The sequence below is a fragment of the Hyperolius riggenbachi genome, chromosome 6, assembly GCF_040937935.1.
Source record: "Hyperolius riggenbachi isolate aHypRig1 chromosome 6, aHypRig1.pri, whole genome shotgun sequence".
In the NCBI taxonomy this organism is placed as follows: Eukaryota; Metazoa; Chordata; class Amphibia; order Anura; family Hyperoliidae; genus Hyperolius; species Hyperolius riggenbachi.
The window spans coordinates 278508818-278535511 of record NC_090651.1 but is presented as its reverse complement, the minus strand read 5'-3'; positions in this window follow the sequence as shown (position 1 = coordinate 278535511).

Below are 26694 nucleotides of genomic sequence, written 5' to 3'. Positions count from 1 at the left end.
CGTGAGGGGAAGCGGTCACACGGGGTGAGCCAGGGATATATACATACACCTATCAAATTGCAAGGGGAGCAGACCACACAGCTAGCGGGTAAACCTATAGATACATGGGGACACCTGAGGGCACATGGGGACCACACTGGGGACTCCAGAGGACACATGGGGGACACCTGAAGGCACATGGGGACCACATAGGGGACACCTGAGGCCACATGGGGGAACACCTGAAGCCACATGGGGGACACCTGAGGGCACATGGGGACCACACTGGGGACTCCTGAGGGCACATGGGGACCACACAGGGGACTCCTGAGGACACATGGGGGACACCTGGGAGCACCTGAGGGCACATGGAGGACATTAATTGAAGGAGAAGATCTACAATCGCTCCTGAATATGGACGCACCAGGTTTAGTATTTTTTTTTCTTCCCTGGATTTTGCCCTCTAAACCTGGGTGCGTCTTATATTCCGGAGCGTCTTATACGGCGCGAAATACGGTAGCTTGATTTCATTTGTGTGACAGTCAGAGTGTGTGCTGCAGGCAGCTGCTATGTGTCTGTGTGTGTGCTGTACACAGACCAGGCCAGCTGCTGCCTGCTGGCCACCTATTAGCCTTAGGCATAGGTTAGGTTAGGTTAGGGATTAGGGGATAGGATTACTGTGTTATTGTGTAGTTAGTACTGTAGTACTGCAGTCAGTGCTAGTAGTTGTTATAGTAGTAGTACTACTGTGTTAGCTTTCTACAGAACTGCTGTGCTGTGAGCAGTGCCAGTGTGACAGTTAGTGTGCACTAGTGTCTTCTCCTCTGCTGTCTGACTGTCACTCGGCACTTGGCACGTGTCACTTGGCACGTGTCAGGTGGCACTTGTCAAGTGGCACTGTCACGTGGCACTTGCCACATGTCACGTGCCAAGTGCCACATGACACTTGGCAAATGCCACGTGACACGTGGTAAATGCCACGTGACACGTGCCAAGTGCCACGTGCCAAGTGCAATGTGACACGTGACACGTGCCAAGTGCCACGTGACACACACTAAGTGCCAATTGCCACGTGCCACGTCCGGCATGCTCCTGGCACACATTACACCTGCTTCTGCTGCATTGCCCTGCCTGCTCCTGCTGCCTGTGCAGCTCCCACCGCCAGGCCAGGGTGCCACAGGCTACTGATACCACCTATATGTAACCCAAAACACAATTGCTGCGTAATTTTTTGAAGGTGTCTTGGCTGAAAACTGTCATATTCCAGGTGTGCGATTGGACTTTGGACACAATGTGGGCTGCACAATCGCTGTCTGGAACCTAGGCCTAATGTTAATTGACAGACATTTTTTTTTTGAGGGGGGGGGGATTTTAAGTCCCCACATCATTAATTAGCGTTCCCCTTTACAAAACAATTATGCTACATGCCTCATATACCCTAAAAAACGTTTTTAAAGCAATTTAAAGGCCACTTCCGGTTTTTCTATCCGGATATCCGAATTTGCCCGGATATCCCGGATACTAGGGTCAGACATCCGGTTCGGATCGGAAAATTTTGAACTCGGATATCTGACCCGCATCGGATAGCGGAGTATCCGGATCCGAATCGGATCCGGATTTTGAAAATGGGTATCCGAGCACCCCTGATTAAAATGCGCAAGGAAAAGTGGACATTATGCATTTCATCTCTGCATTTCATCCATCAACATAATAAAACACCCTACTTGTTTTACAGATAAAACATGCTTTTGTCAGTTAATTACATTATGATTTGTCTAAGGATTTGTTGTGATTTTTTTTTTTTTTTTACAATAGAATTGTGACTGCTTATCCGGGAGCTAAATTCCTTTTTACTATGTAATTGTTAAAGGGAAATTCAACTTCCATTGTAAACTTCCATGTACATACATACTGTGGATCCGTGATTTTTCTCTTTCTGCAAGTTCATGTTATTTAAAATGATCTTTTCATTGCAATTTGCAGTCAGTTATTAATCCTCAAAATGATATATTTAACTATGTAGTGTTTTTTGTAACCATAGCAACACTACTTTGGAGTTCAGATTACCCCCCATACCCCTATAGTTTCCTGTATGAGTAGTTGAGTAATTAACTGTACAGAGCAAAAGCTATTTCACTTAAAGGATACCTTAGTCCTAAATAGAATTGGAAATTGATGCCGTGTGTGTGTGTGTAGGTGCGCATAGGCTTACTGCACCTCCCGTGGCCTGGCGTCTCTGTCCGATCAATGGTGAAACGGCTCCTTTCAAAAGCTCCTTTCTAAAGCCGTGGGAGTGTACTCTCAGGTCCAGTAGGTCCCTGAGAGTAATCGCCCGTGGAAAGACTTAGCATGCGCATGTGGTCACCTGACCCAGACCTACTGCACGTGCATTTGCAGTATGTCCACTATGGCACCTGGTTACCAAACATGCCGGCTACGTCTTCCCATTGGAGTGTGTACATACTACCGGGGACCTACTGAGCCTGTGCCGACCCGTCGACCAGGGCTTTAGAATGGGACCGTTTACCGATGATCAGAAGGAGACACCGGGCCATGGGAGGTGTGGTAAGCCTATGCGCACCCCCCATTATCTAATATTTGCAATTTACACACTACACTCAGCATTCTAAATGATTTCACAGAGCAGGCTAGTGAACTTTTGAACTTTACTCTGCAGAAAAAAACAAAATACAGTGACAGACACTTGAGATAATAAGATTCAGAAGACAGAGCTCTCTGCGACTTTGAAAGTCATGGAGCCCAGATAAGCTCTTTTGCTTAGATAACACCTGGAGTTTCTTAACTCTTCCAGTACTGGAAACAATATTAGACTCATATCTCTGCTGCTAGGCCCATGTGCAATTCACTTTTTCACCTGAGTTTTCTACTAGATGATATTTTCACAACTTGTAAATAAAATGCCTTTTACACTACCAGCAAACAAATAAATACTCAGAATAATTTCCGCAGTACCTTTTCACCTACTTTTTGAACTTTTTCCATTGCAAAGATGAAAAAGATGAAAAATTATCTCCTAGGAGAAAACTCAGGAGAAAAAGTGAATTACATATGGGCCCCAATGTTTTATTTCTTAGCTGTACTACACATACAAATCAATATATCATAAGTTAATTTTCACTTCAGATTCCCTTTAAAGGGACTCCGAGCAGTGCAGAAACTATGGAAAGATGCATATCATTTTAAAGCTCTCTTTCGCCTCTTTCCAATGATATATAAACCACCGCCCTATGCCTTTTAGTTTTCGCTATTTTCGCGATTGAAATTGCCGCGGCAGCGATTTCAATCGCGAAAATAAAGAAAACTAAAAGGCGTAGAGCGACGATTTAGGTGTCGCCAGAAAGAGGAGAAAGAGAGCTTTAAAATGATATCCATCTTTCCATAGTTACTTGTATTACACAGGACGACACTTTCCCCAGTGTCAGCAGCTCCATTCAGCAGAAAAAGTCGGCCTGTGTAATACAATGTAACTATGGAAAGATGGATATCATTTTAAAGCTCTCTTTCTCCTCTTTCTGGCGACACCTAAATCGTTGCCCTACGCCTTTTAGTTTTCTTTATTTTCGCGATTGAAATCGCGGCCGCGGCAATTTCAATCGCGAAAATAGCGAAAACTAAAAGGCGTAGGGCAGCGGTTTATACATCATTGGAAATAGGAGAAAGAGAGCTTTAAAATGATATGCATCTTTCCATAGTTTCTGCACTGCTCGGAGTCCCTTTAACCACTTCAGGACCACAGTCTTTTCGCCCCTTAAGGACCAGAGCCTTTTTCTCCATTCAGACCACTGCAGCTTTCACGGTTTAATGCTCGGTCATACAACCTACCACCTAAATGAATTTTACCTCCTTTTCTTGTCACTAATACAGCTTTCTTTTGATGCTATTTGATTGCTGCTGCGAGTTTTACTTTTTATTATATTCATCAAAAAAGACATGAATTTTGTCAAAAAAATGACTTTTTTAACTTTCTGTGCTGACATTTTTCAAATAAAGTAAAATTTCCTATACATTTGAGCGCGAAAGTTATTCTGCTACATGTCTTTGATAAAAAAAAAACCATTCAGTGTATATTTATTGGATTGGGTAAAAGTTATAGCGTTTACAAACTATGGTGCCAAAAGTGAATTTTCCCATTTTCAAGCATCTCTGACTTTTCTGCGCACCTGTCAGGTTTCATGAGGGGCTAAAATTCCAGGATAGTACAAATACCCCCCAAATGACCCCATTTTGGAAAGAAGACATCCCAAAGTATTCAGTGAGAGGCATGGTGAGTTCATAGAAGATTTTATTTTTTGTCACAAGTTAGCGGAAAATGACACTTTGTGACAACAACAACAAAAAAAAAAAGTTTCCATTTCTTCTAACTTGCGACAAAAAAAAAAATGAAATCTGCCACGGACTCACTATGCTCCTCTCTGAATACCTTGAAGTGTCTACTTTCCAAAATGGGGTCATTTGTGGGGTGTGTTCACTGTCCTGGCATTTTGGGGGGTGCCTAATTGTAAGCACCCCTGTAAAGCCTAAAGATGCTCATTGGACTTTGGGCCCCTTAGCGCAGTTAGGCTGCAAAAAAGTGCCATACATGTGGTATTGCCGTACTCAGGAAAAGTAGTATAATGTGTTTTGGGGTGTATTTTTACACATACCCATGCTGGGTGAGAGAAATATCTCCGTAAATGACAATTTTTTTATTTTTTTTACACACAATTGTCTATTTATAGAGATATTTCTCCCACTCAGCATGGGTATGTGGAAAAATACACCCCAAAACACATTATACTACTTCTCCTGAGTACGGCGATACCACATGTGTGGCACTTTTTTGCACCCTAACTGCGCTAAGGGGCCCAAAGTCCAATGAGTACCTTTAGGATTTCACAGGTCATTTTGAGAAATTTCGTTTCAAGACTACTCCTCACGGTTTAGGGCCCCTAAAATGCCAGGACAGTATAGGAACCCCACAAATTACCCCATTTTAGAAAGAAGACACCCCAAGGTATTCCATTAGGAGTATGGTGAGTTCATAGAAGATTTTTTTTTTTGTCACAAGTTAGCGGAAATTGATGTTAATTGTTTTTTTTCACAAAGTGTCATTTTCCGCTAACTTGTGAAAAAAAATTAAATCTTCTATGAACTCACCATACTCCTAACGGAATACTTTGGGGTGTCTTCTTTCTAAAATGGGGTCATTTGTGGGGTTCCTATACTGCCCTGGCATTTTAGGGGCCCTAAACCGTGAGGAGTAGTCTTGAAACCAAATGTCGCAAAATGACCTGTGAAATCCTAAAGGTACTCATTGGACTTTGGGCCCCTTAGCGCACTTAGGGTGCAAAAAAGTGCCACACATGTGGTACCGCCGTACTCAGGAGAAGTAGTATAATGTGTTTTGGGGTGTATTTTTACACATACAGATGCTGGGTGGGAGAAATATCTCTGTAAATGACAATTATTTGATTTTTTTTACACACAATTGTCCATTTACAGAGAGATTTCTCCCACCCAGCATGGGTATGTATAAAAATACACCGCAAAACACATTATACTACTTCTTCTGAGTACGGCGATACCACATGTGTGACACTTTTTTGCAACCTAGGTGCGCTAAGGGGCCTAACGTCCTATTCACAGGTCATTTTGAGGCATTTGGATTCTAGACTACTCCTCACGGTTTAGGGCCCCTAAAATGCCAGGGCAGTATAGGAACCCCACAAGTGACCCCATTTTAGAAAGAAGACACCCCAAGGTATTCCGTTAGGGGTATGGTGAGTTCATAGAAGATTTTATTTTTTGTCACAAGTTAGTGAAAAATGACACTTTGTGAAAAAAACAATAAAAATCCAATTTCCTCTAACTTTTGACAAAAAATAAAATATTCTATGAACTCATCATACACCTAACAGAATACCTTGGGGTGTCTTCTTTCTAAAATGGGGTCACTTGTGGGGTTCCTATACTGCCCTGGCATTTTACGGGCCCAAAACTGTGAGTAGTCTGGAAACCAAATTTCTCAAAATGACTGTTCAGGGGTATAAGCATCTGCAAATTTTGATGACAGGTGGTCTATGAGGGGGCAAATTTTGTGGAAGCGGTCATAAGCAGGGTGGCCTCTTAGATGACAGGATGTATTGGGCCTGATCTGATGGATAGGAGTGCTAGGGGGTGACAGGAGGTGATTGATGGGTGTCTCAGGGGGCGGTTAGAGGGGAAAATAGATGCAATAAATGCACTGGGGACGTGATCGGAAGGGGGTCTGAGGGGGATCTGAGGGTTTGGCCGAGTGATCAGGAGCCCACACGGGGCAAATTAGGGCCTAATCTGATGGGTAGGTGTGCTAGGGGGTGACAGGAGGTGATTGATGGGTGTCTCAAGGTGTGATTAGAGGGGGGAAATAGATGCAAGCAATGCACTGGCGAGGTGATCAGGGCTGGGGTCTGAGGGCGTTCTGAGGTGTGGGCGGGTGATTGGGTGCCCGCAAGGGGCAGATTAGGGTCTAATCTGATGGGTAACAGTGACAGGTGGTGATAGGGGGTGATTGATGGGTAATTAGTGGGTGTTTAGAGGAGAGAAGATCTGCGGGCGATCTATTGGTGTGGGTGGGTGATCAGATTGCCCGCAAGGGGCAGGTTAGGGGCTGTTTGATGGGTGGCAGTGACAGGGGGTGATTGATGGGTGGCAGTGACAGGGGGTGATTGATGGGTGATTGACAGGTGATCAGTGGGTTATTACAGGGAATAACAGATGTAAATATTGCACGGGCGAATTGATAAGGGGGGGTCTGAGGGCAATCTGAGCGTGTGGGCGGGTGATTGGGTGCCCGCAAGGGGCAGATTAGGGTCTAATCTGATGGGTAACAGTGACAGGTGGTGATAGGGGGTGATTGATGGGTAATTAGTGGGTGTTTAGAGGAGATAAGAGATGTAAACAATGGATTTGGGAGGTGATCTGATGTCGGATCTGCGGGCGATCTATTGGTGTGGGTGGGTGATCAGATTGACCGCAAGGGGCAGGTTAGGGGCTGTTTGATGGGTGGCAGTGACAGGGGGTGATTGATGGGTGGCAGTGACAGGGGGTGATTGATGGGTGATTGACAGGTGATCAGTGGGTTATTACAGGGAATAACAGATGTAAATATTGCACGGGCGAATTGATAAGGGGGGTCTGAGGGCAATCTGAGCGTGTGGGCGGGTGATTGGGTGCCCGCAAGGGGCAGATTAGGGTCTAATCTGATGGGTAACAGTGACAGGTGGTGATAGGGGGTGATTGATGGGTAATTAGTGGGTGTTTAGAGGAGATAAGAGATGTAAACAATGGATTTGGGAGGTGATCTGATGTCGGATCTGCGGGCGATCTATTGGTGTGGGTGGGTGATCAGATTGCCCGCAAGGGGCAGGTTAGGGGCTGATTGATGGGTGGCAGTGACAGGGGGTGATTGACGGGTGATTGACGGGTGATTGACAGGTGATTGACAGGTGATTGACAGGTGATCAGGGGGGATAGATGCATACAGTACACGGGGGGGGGGGTCTGGGGGGGGGTCTGGGGAGAATCTGAGGGGTGGGGGGTGATCAGGAGGGAGTAGGGGGCAGATTAGGGACTTAAAAATAAAATAGCGTTGACAGATAGTGACAGGGAGTGATTGATGGGTGATTAGGGGGGTGACTGGGTGCAAACAGTGGTCTGGGGGGTGGGCAGGGGGGGGTCTGAGGGGTGCTGTGGGCGATCAGGGGGCAGGGGAGGGGGAAATCAGTGTGCTTGGGTGCAGACTAGGGTGGCTGCAGCCTGCCCTGGTGGTCCCTCGGACACTGGGACCACCAGGGCAGGAGGCAGCCAGTATAATAGGCTTTGTATACATTACAAAGCCTATTATACTTGTTACATGCGGCGATCCGGGTGCTAGTAACCCGCCGGCGCTTCCGAACGGCCGGCGGGTTACAACGAACGGTGGGCGGAGCCAGTCCCCGGCGGCTGATCGCGTCACGAATGACGCGATCGCCGCACAGCCACTCCCGCAGCCGCCCCCGCCGATGGGCGTATTGCGGTCGTTTGGGCCCGGTCTTTGCCGCCGCCCATCGGCTGGGGGCGGTCGTTAAGTGGTTAAAGTACATTTTACTCAGGGAGAAACATACTTCTTATAAGTATGTTTTATAAATGTTACATTTTTTTTGCAATAGTGGTCTTTTAACTTAAGGCATTTTAAAACAATATGCTAAGTGTTGGGGAAACGCCTCCCTTATTTTTTAAAGAGAAACTCTGACCAAGAATTGAACTTTATCCCAATCAGTAGCTGATGCCCCCTTTTACATGAGAAATCTATTGCTTTTCACAAACAGAGCATCAGGGGGCGCTGCATTACTGATATTGTGGTGAAACCCCTCCCACAAGAAACAAGAAAAGTACGTACTCTTGGCAGTTTCCTGTCTTTGAACCTTGCTGCATTGTGGGAAATAGCTGTTTACAGCTGTTTCCAACTGCCAAAAAAACATGCAGCAGCTACATCACTTGCCAACAGTAAAAATGTTCACTGGAGTTCCTCTTTAAAGGGAACCTGAACTGAGTAAAATTATTTAAAATAAACACATGATGTAGCTGAAAATGAATATTAAATGCTTACCTCACAGTCAGTTCCTCTCAGAAGCTCACCATTTTCTTCTTACAGTGATCCCTTCCAGTTCTGACAATATTTTGTCAGAACTGAAATATACCAGTTGCTGTCAGTTATATATCAGCAGCTGTCAGTTACAACTGAATGTGCAGGGTAATGTTCATGTTTCCCTATGGCTCAGTGGGTGATATTACAGTTTAACAGTGTGCTGACCAGGAAGCTGTTGGGGCAATGGCCATTTTCAAAATGGAGGACAGAGGATTCTATTGATCCCAGTGGACAAACAGGATGCAGGAGAGGAGAAAGAGATTGATGAGTAGACTGCACAGGAGGTAAGACCTCTATATGTTTATTTTGACTTTTAATTTTCAGTTCAGGTTCTCTTTAAGTTTACCATGGTTGCTTCTTATAAAGAAGGGTTTGTTAAACTCAGCCTCCTATTGTGTTTATTATATCATTAATAATGTAGTGACAGCCCAATAATCAAGTACTGTATGTCTGAGCACATCTTCCCTTCATTTTTGTTTTTGATAATCTTGATCCTCGTGCTAGAAAAAGCTCTTGATTAGTGACAGTCTCTGTTCATTACTTTGCTTAACTTACTAGATCTGTTTTCTAGACTACAGTGTAAATAAAGTTGTTGTTTTTTTATGCTGTCTGTGACAGGATTTATGTGGGACAATAGCTGGAATTATAAGGCGCGATTATATGGAGCAGTAGGAACTGTAAATAAAGACGTTTTTCATCTCTCATGTGTCACTTTGTGCTGTTTCACCGGGGGATTCAGGAACTTCTTTTTTTCCAAGGGAAAAATGAAGAAATGTGAGAAATTTAAGCAAAACTTCGCATTTCACTGCCAAAGGCATGAAGAGAAATTGTAGCTGAGCTCTGGGGCGTTGGATAGTTCGCTGGATGCGTCTTCTGCCGGGAGGTCACAGCCTGTGTACGGTGAGCGATGAACTAGACCAGCCGTTCAGGGAACACTGTACAAATATTTTCTCATAATAAAGGGAATAGCAGAGATTGCTGGTAGGGAGGGAGAGTTTGGTGGTAGATAGGGAAACAAACGAGACCCAAAGGATGTCAATGCTCCATCTGTACAGCAGCTATAAGCCATGAAATTTATTGGCTCTTAAATGTACAGCAACAAAAAGTTTCCCTGCTCCCACTGTACTTCCAAAAGGCAATAACCATACAGTACGCCAATCTGGGAGGCCCCAGAGTTATGTCGATACAAACGTTATGATTTGTAGGATACAGAATGATTGGACTTTATCATGTAAGCAGTCAGCGTTCTACCCAAAAGAGAGCTAAAGGAAGTAAAAGTGTGGATATAAAAAGTTGTTTTTTCCCCTTTGCCATATCATCAGGTCTTGATTTTACTTGTACTTAAAGCACACCTGAAGTGAGAGGAAAATGGAGGGTGACATATTTATTTTCTTTTAAAGAGAACCCGAGGTGGGGATCTTAGAAAGAAATCTATACACAGAGGCTGGGTCTGGCTATAGTGCCCAACCTCTGTTGCTAGTTGAATCCCCCCTAAGTGCCCCCTGCGCCCCGCTCTAGCCCATAAATTATAGCTGCGCTCTCGGGCAATGTTTACCTCCCTAATGTCACTCACGATGCTCCCCCGCCTCCTGCAGAGTGCAAGTCCCCGCCAGCGTCCCTCCCCTCCAATCAGCAGCGAGGGAAGGGACGTGGGCGGGGACCGGCGCTCTGCAGGAGGCGGGGGAGCAGCGCGAGTGACACTAGGGAGGTAAATACAGCCCGCTGCGACACTCTGTGTGTCGCCAGCGCGGCTGTAATTTATGGGGGAGAGCGGAGCGCAGGGGGACTTAGTGGGGATTCAACTAGCAACAGAGGCTGGGCACTATAGCCAGACCCAGCCTCTGTGTATAGATTTCTTTCTAAGATCCCCACCTCGGGTTCTCTTTAAACAATGCAAATTGCCTGGCTGTCCTGCTGATCCTCTGCCCATAATAGTTCTAGCCATAGACCCAGAAAGTATGCAGATCAGGTGCTCTGACTGAGGTCTGACTACATTAGCTGCATGGTTTTAAGGTGTGTGATTCAGACACTACGGCAGCCAAAGAGATCACCATGACGACTCATATTGTTTAAAGGGAACCCGAGGTGAGAGGGATAGGGAGGCTGCCATATTTATCTTGTAAACAATGCTAGATGCCTGGCAACCTTCTTGATCTTCTGGCATAAGTAGTGTCTGGGTCAAAACCATGGAACCAGCATATGGCTAATCCAGTAAAACCAGAGTCAGTTGAGTCAGAGTACCGGATCTGCTGCATGCTTGTTCAGGCTCTATGGCTAAAAGTGTTAGAGACAAAAGATCAGGAGGACTGCCAGGCAGCTGGTATTGTTTAAAAGGAAATCAATATGGCAGCCTCCAGTGGCGTAGCTAAGAAGCTGTGAGCCCCAGTGCAAGTTTACATTGGGGCCCCAAGCATGCTATAGATAACAATTGATACAACACACCAAAACCAATCAAAGACAACCACAGTGTCAGGTGCAAGAAGGGGATGGGAAACTCTATGGAATGGAGATGGAAATAAGTGTAGAAGTGAATATTATCAGCACAGGACCAATAAAGAGCTAATACTATGTTTGAGGTTTGGGCCCCTGGGGGCACCAATAGCTCCAGGGCCCCGACACGATCACTACCTCTGCACCCCTATTTCTACGCCACCGGCAGCCTCCATATCCCTCTCACCTGAGGTTCCCTCAGCCTAAAGGATACATTCAGGCTTTAAAAAAAAAGATCCACTTACCTGGGGCTTCCTGCAGCATGTGGCAGCCGTCCTGTGCCCTCTCAGCTGCTCCGGTGGCTCCCGGCCTTCTCCAGTGGCGGAGCCGACCTCGCCAGGTTGGGTTCCGGGTCGACTTCTTCTGCTATGAAATACATATTGATCAGATACCTATAACAAAGGACACACCATACACAACTAAATGGTTTAAAATGTTGACCCTTTATTGTATGTTTAATAATATCAGTAATAATACAAACTATTTTAACCACTTTTAACCGGTGACCAAGCCATGAGCTAATAACCAAAGTCAGATAATACATAACCTAGAAAACATCTAGTCTCATAAGTGCTGTTATCCAAATGTTTAACTACTACAGTCCATATGCAACTCACTTTTTCTCCCAAGTTTCCTCCTTGTATACAGTATTTTAACCACTTCCCGACCGCCTAACGCACAGAGGCGGCCGGAAACCCCGCAAGGACCAGCTCATGCCCAAAGGCGGCGGTCCTTGTAGGGGCATGGGCGGTGCGATCGCGTCATTCGTGACACGATCGGCCGCCGGCGCCTGGCTCCGCCCCCCTTGCGCTGTTACCCGCCGGCCATTCGGAAGCGCCGGTGGGTTACTAGCACCCGGATCGCCGCATACAAAGTGTATAATACACTTTGTAATGTTTACAAAGTGTATTATACAGGCTGCCTCCTGCCCTGGTGGTCCCAGTGTCCGAGGGACCACCAGGGCAGGCTGCAGCCACCCTAGTCTGCACCCAAGCACACTGATTTCCCCCCCGCCCCCTAATCGCCCACAGCACCCCTCAGACCCCCCCTGCCCACCCCCCAGACCCCTGTTTGCACCCAGTCACCCCCCTAATCACCCATCAATCACTCCCTGTCACTATCTGTCAAAGCTATTTTTTTTGTTTAGGTCCTAACTACCCCCTGGGGACTCCTGATCACCCCCCACCCCTCAGATTCTCCCCAGACCCCCCCCAGACCCCCTCCCCCTGTGTACTGTATACCTCTATCCCTCTGATCACCTGTCAATCACCTGTCAATCACCTGTCAATCACCCATCAATCACCCCCTGGCACTGCCACCCATCAATCAGACCCTAACCTGCCCCTTGCGGGCAATCTGATCACCCACCCACACCAATAGATCGCCCGCTGATCCGACGTCAGATCACCTCCCAAGTGCAGTGTTTACATCTGTTCTCTACCCTAAACACCCACTAATTACCCATCAATCACCCATCAATCACCCCCTATCACCACCTGTCACTGTTACCCATCAGATCAGACCCTAATCTGCCCCTTGCGGGCATCCAATCACCCACCTACACGCTCAGATTGCCCTCAGACCCCCCCTTATCAATTCACCAGTGCAATATTTACATCTGTTCTTCCCTGTAATAACCCACTGATCACCTGTCAATCACCCATCAATCACCCCCTGTCATTGCCACCCATCAATCACCCCCTGGCACTGCCACCCATCAATCAGCCCCTAACCTGCCCCTTGCGGGCAATCTGATCACCCACCCACACCAATAGATCGCCCGCAGATCCGACGTCAGATCACCTCCCAAGTGCAGTGTTTATATCTGTTCTCTACCCTAAACACCCACTAATTACCCATCAATCACCCCCTGTCACTGCTACCTATCATATTAGACCCCTATCTGCCCCTAGGGCACTCAATCACCCGCCCACACCCTCAGAATGCCCTCAGGCCCCAGCCCTGATCACCTCGCCAGTGCATTGCTTGCATCTATTCCCCCCTCTAATCACACCTTGAGACACCCATCAATCACCTCCTGTCACCCCCTAGCACACCTACCCATCAGATCAGGCCCTAATTTGCCCCGTGTGGGCTCCTGATCACTCGGCCAAACCCTCAGATCCCCCTCACACCCTCTTTCGATCACCTCCCTAGTGCATTGATTGCATCTATTTTCCCCTATAACCACCCCCTGAGACACCCATCAATCACCTCCTGTCACCCCCCTAGCACTCCTATCCATCAGATCAGGCCCAATACAACCTGTCATCTAAAAGTCCACCCTGCTTATGACCGGTTTCACAAAATTCGCCCCCTCATAGACCACCTGTCATCAAAATTTGCAGATGCTTATACCCCTGAACAGTCATTTTGAGACATTTGGTTTCCAGACTACTCACGGTTTTGGGCCCATAAAATGCCGGGGCGGGATAGGAACCCCACAAGTGACCCCATTTTAGAAAAAAGACACCCCAATGTATTCTGTTAGGTGTATGACGAGTTCATAGAAGATTTTATTTTTTGTCAAAAGTTAGCGGAAATTGATTTTTATTGTTTTTTTTTCACAAAGTGTCATTTTTCACTAACTTGTGACAAAAAATAAAATCTTCTATGAACTCGCCACACACCTAACGGAATACCTTGTGGTGTCTTCTTTGTAAAATGGGGTCACTTGTGGGGTTCCTATACTGCCCTGGCATTTTAGGGGCCCTAAACCGTGAGGAGTAGTCTAGAAAACAAATGCCTCAAAATGACCTGTGAAAAGGACGTTGCGCCCCTTAGCGCACCTAGGCTGCAAAAAAGTGTCACACATGTGGTATCGCCGTACTCAGGAGAAGTAGTATAATGTGTTTTGGGGTGTATTTTTACACATACCCATGCTGGGTGGGAGAAATATCTCTGTAAATGGACAATTGTGTGTAAAAAAAGTCAAACAATTGTCATTTACAGAGATATTTCTCCCACCCAGCATGGGTATGTGTAAAAATACACCCCAAAACACATTATACTACTTCTCCTGAGTACGGTGGTACCACATGTGTGGCACTTTTTTACACCCTAGGTGCGCTAAGGGGTCCAAAGTCCAATGAGCACCTTTAGGCGTTACAGGGGTGCTTACAATTTAGCACCCCCCTAAATGCTAGGACAGTAAACACACCCCACAAATGACCCCATTTTGGAAAGTAGACAATTCAATTCAGAGAGGGGCATGGTGAGTCCGTTGCAGAATTAATTTTTTTTTGGCGCAAGTTAGAAGAAATGGAAACTTTTTTTTTTTTGTCACAAAGTGTCATTTTCCGCTAACTTGTGACAAAAAATAATATTTTCTATGAACTCACTATGCCTCTCAGTGAATACTTTGGGATGTCTTCTTTCCAAAATGGGGTCATTTGGGGGGTATTTATACTATCCTGGAATTTTAGCCCCTCATGAAACATGACAGGGGGTCAGAAAAGTCAGAGATGCTTTAAAATGGGAAAATTCACTTTTTGCACCATAGTTTGTAAACGCTATAACTTTTACCCAAACCAATAAATATAGGCTGAATGGGTTTTTTTTATCAAAAACATGTTTGTCCACATTTTTCATGCTGCATGTATACAGACATTTTACTTTATTTGAAAAATGTCAGCACAGAAAGTTAAAAAAATCATTATTTTGCCAAAATTCATGTCTTTTTTGATGAATATAATAAAAAGTAAAAATCGCAGCAGCAATCAAATAGCACCAAAAGAAAGCTTTATTAGTGACAAGAAAAGGAGTCAAAATTCATTTAGGTGGTAGGTTGTATGAGCGAGCAATAAACCGTGAAAGCTGCAGTGGTCTGAATGGAAAAAAGTGCCTGGTCCTTAAGGGGGGTAAAGCCCACGGTCCTCAAGTGGTTAACACTTTATCAATAAAATGCCTACTGAGCCACCAACAAGCAGGACAATACTCAGACTAATTTTGACAGTACTTTTTCACCTACTTTTGTTTTGTTTTTTTCATTTGAATCGCAGTTAACTGGAAGTTATTTTTAATAGAAGATGAAAAGTTATCTCCTAGGAGAAAACTTAGGAGAAAAAGTAAATTGCAAATGGGCCTACTTGTCTCCTGTGCACCTCAAAGTGAGCAAAGTGCTTGCATGAAATAAAGGTGAGAGGAAAATGGGCATGGGTGGATAACGAAAACGTAATAAATGATAAACATTGTTTGTAACTGGGCCCAAAGTGAAGCCAAAAACATGTAAACAATAAGTATCGTAAAACAGACGGGAAATAAAAATATACAAATATTTACTTTAAAAATCATTATTCAAAAATACAGCTTTATTTAACCCTACTCTCAAACAGAACCCTCCCCTGGTAATGCCTAACCCTAAGACCCCCCTGGTGTTGCCTAAACATAAGTCCCCCCTGGTGGTGCCTAACCCTAAGACCACCTGGTAGTGCCTAACCCTAAGACTGGTAGTGCCTAACCCGGGGGACCTGGTAGTGCCTAACCCCCCGATGGTGCATAACCCTAAGACCTCTCTGGTGGTGCCTAACCTTAATACACCCCAGATGGTGCCTAACCCTAAACACCACCCCCTGCATCGAAATTTGTACTTTGGGTGCCGTAGTAACAATATTTGCAATAGCGCCTACAGGGGTGCCCAAACTCCCACTAGCCGCTGGCACCCACATTTCCTGCTTCTGGCAAAGTAACCCCAGCAAAGATTATTGACTAGTGGCAACAATCAATAGAACAAATCGAGGGAAGCTTGCTGCAAATGGTTTTGATGGGAATACTGATATGTTCGAGACAAGATTATTCTAGTTTTCTTCTTCCTTCCTTTTTTTTTTTTAAGGGGGAAAGGGGGGGGGGTGGAATACATGAATGCATTTATAGGATCTTTCTTAGCTTTGGGTAGAAGGAACCATTTTGCACACTACAGTATGGGAAATTCAGTTTACAGACTGCAGAGCGTGGATTCTTAGCAAAGGCCAACAATTCTACTACAGGGAGACACACCAATAGCTCATGGTGAAAATATATGGTGCACAACATTCAGAGCTCAAATTACCATGAGCAAAATCATTCGACAACTGACCCAATTTGTATTTGGCCATCACATACAACACTGGGTCATTCACATAATTACTGCTGTATGTTTCAGGAAATCCTTCTTTACTTCTTGTTAACATAAAACATACTGTGCACAACAGAAGGTCTTTTCAGTGCATGTGGTACAATAACAACATTGTTTAAATGAGAGGGCCATTGCAGCTTTTGTGTTAAATATCGTCATATTGTAGAACAATCTCTATTCATGCTTGGCAAGGAACATTGTTCTGCAATTTACAGGATCATTGGGCAGTCTGGGCATTTTTTAAATGCATGTGATGTCACTGATGGTGGATTGAGGACAGTGACTCATTTTGTCCGGAAATTTGATTTTTTTTCATAGGCGACTTATTTTTTTGTTACAGAAACCCCTCTCAGTAAGTACTTTACAGTGCTTAAGTAGATGCAGAGAACTGTCTCTGGCATACAAGACAAGAAAAGTGTCACTGTCTGAAATGTCAATACAAACTCATTTCCATGGTTGAAAAAATTGTCCAAGGAGGATGTCAAAGTGATGAGAACAACAAGCTTTAGACTGGGAATGTAAGAATTGTTTACATTTAAAAAGACCTATAGGAAAAGCAGAGTTATAACTGCAAATAAAGGGTTCCAAACAAAATGTTTTGATGGGCTCCTGGCCACCTCAAAGCAGTTAATTCTGCTGTCATAGCATCAATGCCATACTGCCAATAAGAGCCGTCATTCATCTTGCCCATCTCGCCTAACTGCCCAGCGCCTGAGTAATATGTACTTTGGCCACCTGAGTACTTAAGCCCTCCTTCAAACATTTTCTCTAGATATGGTTTGTACACAGCAAAATATGGTCACTGACCACCCTCCATCCTGAGAACAAAATAAGGATACCCCCCAACACACACACACACACACACACACACACACACACACACACACACACACACACACACACACACACACACACACACACACACACACACACACACACACACACACTTGTCACACAACATTGTACCAGTGGCGGCGCCACGCTGGGGCTTACCCAGGCTTCAGCCCCAGTTGGCGACTCATTAGCCCCCATTAAAGCCCCCCCGCCACAAGTTCCCAGAACTTCCGAGTCTGACCCGACCTGCACAGAAGGAGCCGAGCCTGGCTGGGAGGAGGACTTGGGCGGGCGCTGACTGACTGTGTCACCACCCACCAGCGATCAGTCACCGCCCCGGCCCGGGTGCAGGCTCAGGCTCAGCCACACAGCACAGGGCGGCCCACCCCGCCCCGCAAGGGTACAATCTGGTAGCTATAGTATAGATGTGTGTCACGTGACGACGTCCGGCATCACGTCACGTTACACATGCAGCGCGCGCACGCTCTCCTTTCCCGCCCAGCTAGTTGCCACCGACGGGAGACAGAACAGACTTCGGCAGCATCACTGACTTCTAGTCAGCAGCACTCAGTCACACGCACACCCAGTGGCAGTGAGTGACCAAGGCACCCACGGACAGCGCACAGGACTGAAGGCTGGACTCTGGAGCCGAGCTAGACAGCCAGCAGGACTCAGGAGTCGGAACTCCTCCGACAAGGTGGGTGTGGTGGGTCGGGGTGTGCTGTCCTGTTTACTCCAGCCAGCCAACTGCCAAATTGTTTTTTTGCAACTGTGCACCAGGCAGCCACCCAGGCCTGACTCTGAGCACCCCCCTGGGGGGCCCCAGCCCACCCACTACCAGCCAGGCCTTAGCTGCCCTGAGGGCCCCCAACCCACCACCACCACCCAGGCCTGCGCTGCCTTGGGGCCCCCAGCCCACCACCACCAGCCAGGCCTGAGCTGCTCTGCGGCCCCCAGCCCACCCACCACCAGCCAGGCCTTAGCTGCCCTGGGGGCCCCCAACCCACCACCACCACCCAGGCCTGCGCTGCCTTGGGGCCCCCAGCCCACCACCACCTGCCAAGCCTGAGCTGCTCTGTGGCCCCCAGCCCACCCACCACCAGCCAGGCCTTAGCTGCCATCGGGCCCCCAGCCTACCACCACCACTGAGGCCTTCAGCCCACCACCAGCTAGGCCTGAGCTGCTCTGGGCTGGGGCCCCAGCCCACCACCTACCAGGCCTGAGCTGCCCTGGGGCCCCCAGCCCACCACCACCACCACCCAGGCCTGAGGCATCCAGCCCACCACCAGCCAGGCTTGAGGTTCCCTGGGGCCCCCAGTCCACCATCACTAGCCTGACTACATATACTGGGGACATCTATACACCTGGGGACACTGGCTGTCTGTCATTATGTGCATTAACTGGTGAAATGCTGTCTCTCATTACATGCATTTACTGGGGAAACGCTGTCTGTCATTATGTGCATTTACTGGGGGAACGCTGTCTGTCATTACGTGCATTTACTGGGGTGAAAAGCTGTCTCTTATGTGCATTTACCGGGGTGAAAAGCTTTCTCTTATGTGCATTTACCGGGGTGAAAAGCTGTCTCTTATGTGCATTTACTGGGGTGAAAAGCTGTCTTTTATGTGCATTTACTGGGGTGAAAAGCTGTCTCTTATGTGCATTTACTGGGGTGAAAAGCTGTCTCTTATGTGCATTTACTGGGGTGAAAAGCTGTCTCTTATGTGCATTTAGTGGGGTGAAAAAGCTGTCTCTTATGTGCATTTACTGGGGTGAAAAGCTGTCTCTTATGTGCATTTACTGGGGTGAAAAGCTGTCTCTTATGTGCATTTACGGGGGTGAAACGATGTCTCTTATGTGCATTTACGGGAGTGAAACGCTGTCTCTTATGTGCATTTACGGGTGAAACGCTGTCTGTCATTATGTGCATTTACTTCATATTTTTTTGATGTAACTACATTAGCTGGTACAACTACATTACAGTTAGCCCCGTCCACATGATGTCATGACCATACCCCCTTTTCTCGCCACTTTGCACGCTGCAAATTCCCCCCCTCTGTAAGCCCCACCTGCCAACCCTTGTGCCCCCTTTGAGCCCCCCCCCCAAAATCTGAAGCTGGAGCCGCCACTGCATAGTACAGTTACCACCAATACAGCAGGACGTATAATAGTAATGTATATCTCCAGGAAAAAAGTTAAAAAATCCTTTAACAGACACTATTTATTGTATGATAAACAAAACAATTTTGTACTGGTGTTGGAAGTCAAACAACACATTTTTTTAAGTTAGCTTCCCTCCCCCTGCTTATTTCATCTCCAAGAATACACAGTGATCCATAGCAATCAGTATCACAATACATGGAAACCTGGTCAATGGCCAAACTGCAGCTGATGGAAGAATGAGGCCGTTCATGTGGCCTTTGGTGTGATGTGCACTGAAGAAGACTGTAGAACAGAGAGTAAGAATCGCCCCTGCAATTGATGTATTCGCACGTGGGGAGCATGGGGGTAGAAGCTTGGGGGGGGGGGGGCACAGGCTCCTGGGCTTACCCAGGGCCATTTTCAGGGGCAGGATGGAGGTGCAGTGGAGGAGGGGGAGCAGCAGGCACACACACAGCCGTAGGGAGGGTGTCCCAACTCCCCCCTCCCTCACCTCGGACCCCCCTTCAGAGTTTCCCCCTCCAGAAATTAAAGCAGCAGCTGATCAGGGCACACAGGACTCACTCATCTCTTTACTGTTCCATGCACTGGAGCTCCACGCACTGCTGGTCTTTTCTGTCTCCAGTGCCGCTCACTCTCGACACTGCAGGAGAGCAGAAGGTAAATATTAACATGTGTGCTGTTCGGGGGCTGCCAGTGCTGGTCTGGATGACCAAGGCTTAGAAGGATGGGGAAAGCCTCATTAACATCCATAGGCTTTCCCATCCTGAGGTATGTACCCCTAGGGGACGTTTTCTTTATTACAGGTTTAATTTAAATATAATGCAAATGTCCTTGCTGTAGTGCTGGTCCTTTGCCTCTGATGCTTTCTGAGAAGTTACAGACCCAAGACATGTGCACAGGTCAAGCGTTCTGACTCAAGTCTGTTTGTGTCAAGACATCACTGAAGCCAAAATGTCACCAAAGCGGGCAATTTACTTTTTCTTTGAGAGAGAGAATGAAGATATCAGCCACCGTATTTCTTTCTCTAAGGTTTTTTTTTTTTTTTTTAAACATGTGGCCACGATACTATATGAAATGTCTTTTTCTGTTCACAGAGCAGGGTAGATGATGGGTAGATGATGGCAGACTCCACTACAATTTTACTACCATTTTATTACAATTGATATGTTCATCCCAGCATGAACCCAGTATGAGTCTCATTTTCCAAGGCCAGATTTTTTTGTTCTTTGTCTCAAAAGTATATTATATTGTTTTTGTAAATAGTAATGATCACTCCAGTAATTATGACTCTAAGTATGGTTCTTAATGTTCACTTTAAAACCAGACAAAATACGAAACTGAAGTCTGTGAAGGTGCTGCTTGCAAAAAGAACACATTTTCAAAGCATGCGTTTTTCTCTGTATTCATGATCAAAACTTGTCCATGAAGGCACATTATAAGCCTTGAATACCTTAAAGCTGAGCTCAAGGCAAATACAGAAAATTGCCATTTGATCCAGTTGTGATTTAGGAAAGAAACGACAAATGAATATTAACTGTAGCCAGGGACGAATTTGTACGGATTACAAGGCCCACTATCACCAGCCACTCTCTGACAACAACAACACACACACCCAATTTATACACACCTTTGTGGACATTAGGAACTGGTAATCACTGTATGTAATTGGGTCTTTCCTCCTTCATCTTCCCCTTGCTGTGTGAAGAGTGCACAATGAGGATTGCACAAGATAGCATTCATCCTGACAAGGGATGTGATCTGAGGGCTGCCCTCCCTCTGTCTGTATATCATAGACAAACGCAGGGGGGGATTCAGAGGCGGGACAAGGTCCTCCAGCACCCAAGGCTGAGACACCAAAGTGCGCCCCTCCATCCCTGCCACCCCAGCCGTCACACACTGATTGCTATTAGACTAAGAGGTGCCACAGGGCCCACAACCTCCCCAACACCTTAATATCTAGTTATCTGGCTTGCAGTCACTGCTATGTATCCCCTTTTCTGATTTCTCTCTGCTTCAAACACAATTAGGAATGACAGCTGAATGAATTGTGCGCCCCCTCCTACACTGCGCCCTGAGGCTGGAGCCTCTCCAGCCTATGCCTCGGCCCGGCCCTGGGGGGATTACAGCTGCCCAGAATCCCCCCTCAGAACAGGGCCGGTGCAGTGTCTGGGGACAGACACAAGTTGAGACACCAGAATATCTGCAGGCATCCTGCAGCTCACAGAACTGCCCCCTTTATTTCCCTGCTACAGTTGACTTTGGATGTAGCAGCAGCGTGTGTGTACAGAGCATGGAGCAGCTCTGGGGAACTTAACAGAGTCAGGTATGAGCACAGTCCTGTGCCCCTGCTATGTAAATGCTTCACTTTCTTTTTCATTACCAGTGTCGGCTCTCCTCATTAATATCTGTATACAAACTACTCCTGATCGATCCCGTTGTCACTCGAACGGGAGATTGCATTATGTGTACCCAGCATGATGGATGTCCTACCATATTATTATACTGTATTGTGCTTGTGCTGAGGGAGACCTTTCAGGAATCCCCCCCTTGAAAATCTTGGGTTTGCCCCTGTATATGCTGGTGCCCTGGTAGGCAGCACACATTACAGGACACAAAGGGCTAGTGTGATGTGGATAGGTAGCTGCCCCTTGACCGAGAGCTAAAGGCATGGCAAATTTGTGGAGGTGGATCTATGTTTTACATCATATGGGCAAGTGAGCGGGAAGGAGCAGTATTAGGAGGACACAAGCTGGGCAGCCACATAGACTGCTAATTGAAACAGCTGATCTGCCAGCTGCAACAGCGCTCCAGCTATGCTGCCTCCTTAGGCCAAAGCTTTTGTGGCCTGACCACAAATCCTGACTGGACCATTACATATAATGTTGTATGTTCACGGATGTCATAGATGATACTGATATTATACCCAAAAATATGGGGAACTGGGGACTGAAATATGACATAATATGTAATATGGTTAAGTTAAACTATTATTAATTGGATGCTTTCCATTTCCATTACCTGCATAGCTTTAGCCTTAGTATGAGAATATCCCTTTTGTTGACAATGTGATTATCTTAACCACTTCACCTCCTAGGGTTTTCCCCTTAAAAAAACAGAGCAATTTTCACCTGTCCTCCTCCCATTCATTGTCCTATAACTTTATTACTACTTATCACAATGAAACAATCTATATTTTTTTCCCCGCAACCAATTAGACGTTCTTTGGGGATACTTTTTGCTAAGAATTATTTTATTCTAAATGTGTTTTAACAGGAAAAATAAGAACAAATTGAAAAAATTCAGTATTTGTCAGTTTTCAGCCATTAGTTTTAAAATAATAAATGCTACCTTAATTAAAACCTACACATTTTATTTCCCCATTTGTCCCGGTTATTGCAACGTTTACGATTTTTCCCTAGTACAATGTATAGCACCAATATTTTATTTGGAAGTAAAGGTGCATTTTTTCAGTTTTGTGTCCATCACTAATTACAAGCCCATAATCTATAAAGTAACAGTAATATACCCTCTTGACATACATAATTAAAAAGTTAAGTCCCTAAGGTAACTATTTATGTATTTTTTTTAATTGTACATTTTTTTACAATTTTTTTTTTGGGGGGGAACTTATTGGGAAGTATGAAAGGAAGGGGGTTAATTTTAAATGTAAAAAAAGTCTGCTAATAAAAAAAAAAAAGGTTTTCATATGTAGTTTTACTATTTGGCCAACAGATGTCCTCAAGCATAACTTCCCTATGCGTAGTATTACTATGCTAACAGGAAGTTATGAGTGGGCGTGTAAGTATTGGCTTTTGTGAATGACGGTGCCATCTCATGGATCGCGGCGGTCATTTGCCTGGGGACTTAGAACACTGAATGGGAAATGTGTACGGAAGCAAAAAGGTAGGGAGAGTGTTTGTTGGTTGGAGGGCGAGCAGATGTGCGTGGCGGGAGGAATGTAGTATCTATGTTCCTGCAAGGAGATATGGTATTTTGCAGGAATGTAGTTACTCATCCCGGGGGAGGGGAAGTGGTTAATTGGCACTGTTTTCTTATGCTAGATACACACAATGCAAATTTCAGACAGGTTTACTGTCAGATGGATTATTTCCAACATGTCCAATCTGATTTCCGATCAATTTTTCAATAAATTCTTCTTTCACTTCTATCAAAAATCATTTCATTGATCGATCGGATCGGAAATCAGATTAGACATGTTGGAAATAATCCATCTGACAGTAAAGCTGTCAGAAAATTGCATTGTGTGTACCATTGGCACATTTTTGATACTCTTTGTTTTCAGCTATCTGTCCTCTATATTGTGAGTTTTATTAGACTGGAATACTACTGTGGCACTTTTTTTTGTTGTTGCTGGGCTATATGACTGGCCTGTCTAACAGCTAATACAATTTACATTTACTTTATTTTAACCGTGAATTTACTGTAGCTTTCAGTCTCAAGTTTAGCGTAAGGCTAGGTTTACACTATGCCAGATTGAGAACATGAACAGTCACAGCAGATTCGATGTATGCTCCACTGACTCCATCCACTTCCGTTTTTGGTATCCATTATAACACCAACATCAACGAGGAAGACCTGCATGAGATGTAACTAAAGAAGTAAGAAGCATGTGGAAGGGGAATTCTATTAGAAAGTAGGAGGACTGTAACAGCTGGAGTTAGTTGTGAATAGGGAGGGGCGAAGCTGGAAAGGGTTAATTGGGAGCCACTATCCAATCAGCAATGCAGAACGGGTCTCTTAGAGCCGAACGGGTTTGCTAGCTACAGAAGCAGAGCCAGGTGGCCAGGGAGACACACAGGAAGTAGAGTAAAAACCCTGCCAACAGCTAGAGAGAACAATCCCGCGTCAAACAATGGCATTCCTTGAGTCAGCCCAGCACAGCCGCCCTCCAGGATTCCAAGGAATGGATCATCACAACCAGGTTTTCATTGTGTCTCTCGGCAAATGTAGGATATGTGATGTCCTGAAAAGTTGCGCAGACATTGTGTTCCATTTCCACAACATACAGAATGGACATGTTTAAAATAAACATGTGTGAAAGCATCCTATAGTTAACATAGGATCTGTTAAAACACCGGTTTGTCTGTAAAACTCCATTGTGGAAAATGGTGTGATTTTGACCCTAATGTAAACCCAGCCTTAAAATGCACTATCACAAAAATTTAATAGGCACATATGAGTATAGGAAATCCTATCATTTGTTTTAGGAAAATCCATTTTTTTTAACCCATTCGCGTTCCGTCGTTTTCACTTGAGAAATGTTCACCTCCCATTCATTAGCCTATAACTTTATCACTACTTTTCACAATGAACTGATCTATATCTTGTTTTTTCTGCCACCAATTAGGCTTTCTTTGGAGGGTACATTTTTCTAAGAGCCATTTTACTGTAAATGCATTTTAACAGGAAGAATAAGAAAAAAACGGAAAAAATCAATATTTCTCAGTTTTCAGCCATTATAGTTTTAAAATAATACATGCCTCCATAATTAAAACTTTCGTATTGTATTTGCCCATATGTCCCGGTTATTACACCGTTAAAATTATGTCCCTATCACAATGTATGGCGACAATATTTTATTTGGAAATAAAGGTGCATTTTTTCCGTTTTGCATCTATCACTATTTACAAGTTTAAAATAAAAAAATATATAGAAATATATCATCTTTACATTGATATTTAAAAAGTTTAGACCCTTAGGTAAATATTTACATTTATTTTTTTTATTTTATTGTAATGATTTTTTTTTTATATTAAACATTTTATTTGGGTAGGTTTGGGAGGGTGGGATGTAAACAATATGTTTATAATGTAAATGTGTGTTAATTTTTATTTTTTTTAACTTTTAGTTGTAGTATTACTTTTCGACCACAAGATGGCGGCCATGAGTTTGTTTACATGACGTCACTCTAAGCGTAACATACGCTTAGAGCGACGCACGGAGTAGGTAACAGCCAGATAAGGTGCAGCTTCCGAGAGAAGCTGTTGCTTTTTCAGCGGGGGAGAGGAATCAGTGATCGGGCACCATAGCCCGATTCACTGATTGCTTGGCTAACGAACCGCGGGCCGGGAGCGCGCGTGAACGCGTGCGATTGGCCGCGGGAGCGTGCGGTAGCGCGCATGGTTCCTGGACGTAGTTTCCACGTCCAGGAACCAAAATAGGTTAAAGAGAATCTGAACTCTCAAATTTTTACAATAAAAAGCATACCATTCTATTCATTATGTTCTCCTGGGCCCATCTTTGCCATTTCCACAGCTCCCTGCCATGATCCTGGCTTTTAATTGCCAGTTTTAGGCAGTGTTTACAAACAAAAAACTAACCAGGAAGTGATGTTTGTATAAATCTTATGTTACAGTATACTATGAGTTTTTATTACATAGAGAATTATCTGCACTCCATTCTGGGACTGGGATTCTCACAGTTCTCAGCATGAGACAGGCAGCTTATTTCCCCCACAGAGAGCTCTGTCTGTGAGTAGTAAACAAAACACACAGAGCCTGGTGGGGCGTGTATAACTTCTCCATATCACATCAGAGGCAGCACATTCCTCCCTGGCTCGACAAGACTTGACAAAGAAAAGACGATTAGATATATTACAGAGACAGTGCAACTAGAAAAGGCTGCAGTAATGCAGACCACATTAGAACAGGTATAGGAACTTATAGGATACAATAAATAAGGCTGAAAATTTTGTTACAGAGTCTCTTTAATGTGTAAGATTTCAAGACAAAGTTATAGAAGCAAGCTCACAAATTGAAGGAGCCATTTTCATTTACATCTCATTAGAAGCTACAGGCAATATAAAGAAAAAAATCCAGTTTTTTCATTGGATAGATATTGTATGAATGTGATACACAGTGTTGTAGGTAGCATAAATCACTATGAAGCAGGTCCCGTTATGCAGCCAGTAAAAATAATTGTCACTATGTTCACATACTGTCAAATTACAAATTACATGTAATTCAAAACAAGATTTTTAAAGCTTGGAGATGTTTTTTTATAGATTATATAAATTACACATGTTAAGAAACTCCAGTTGTTATCTATGCGAAATAGCCATTGAGCTCCATGACTTTCAAAGTCGCAGAGAGCTCTATGTCTTCTGAGGGTTGTTATCTCAACTGTCAGTCACTATATTGTTTATCTTCTGCACAGGACAGGTCAAAAGTTCACAGCCTGCTCAGTAAAAATCATTTAGAATGTTGAGTAGTGTGTAAACTGCAAATATTAGACAATGATGCATTGTTATAAAAAAAACAAAAACAAAAAAAAACACTAACTGAAAATAAAAATATGAGAATATTTTCTTTGCTTCTAATATTCTAGTAATTATCTGCACTACACAACCAATCCATTATATCATATTTTTTTTTTTTTTGCTTCAGTGTCTCTTTAGGCGAGTAATTTAGAATTAGGCTTAGATGAA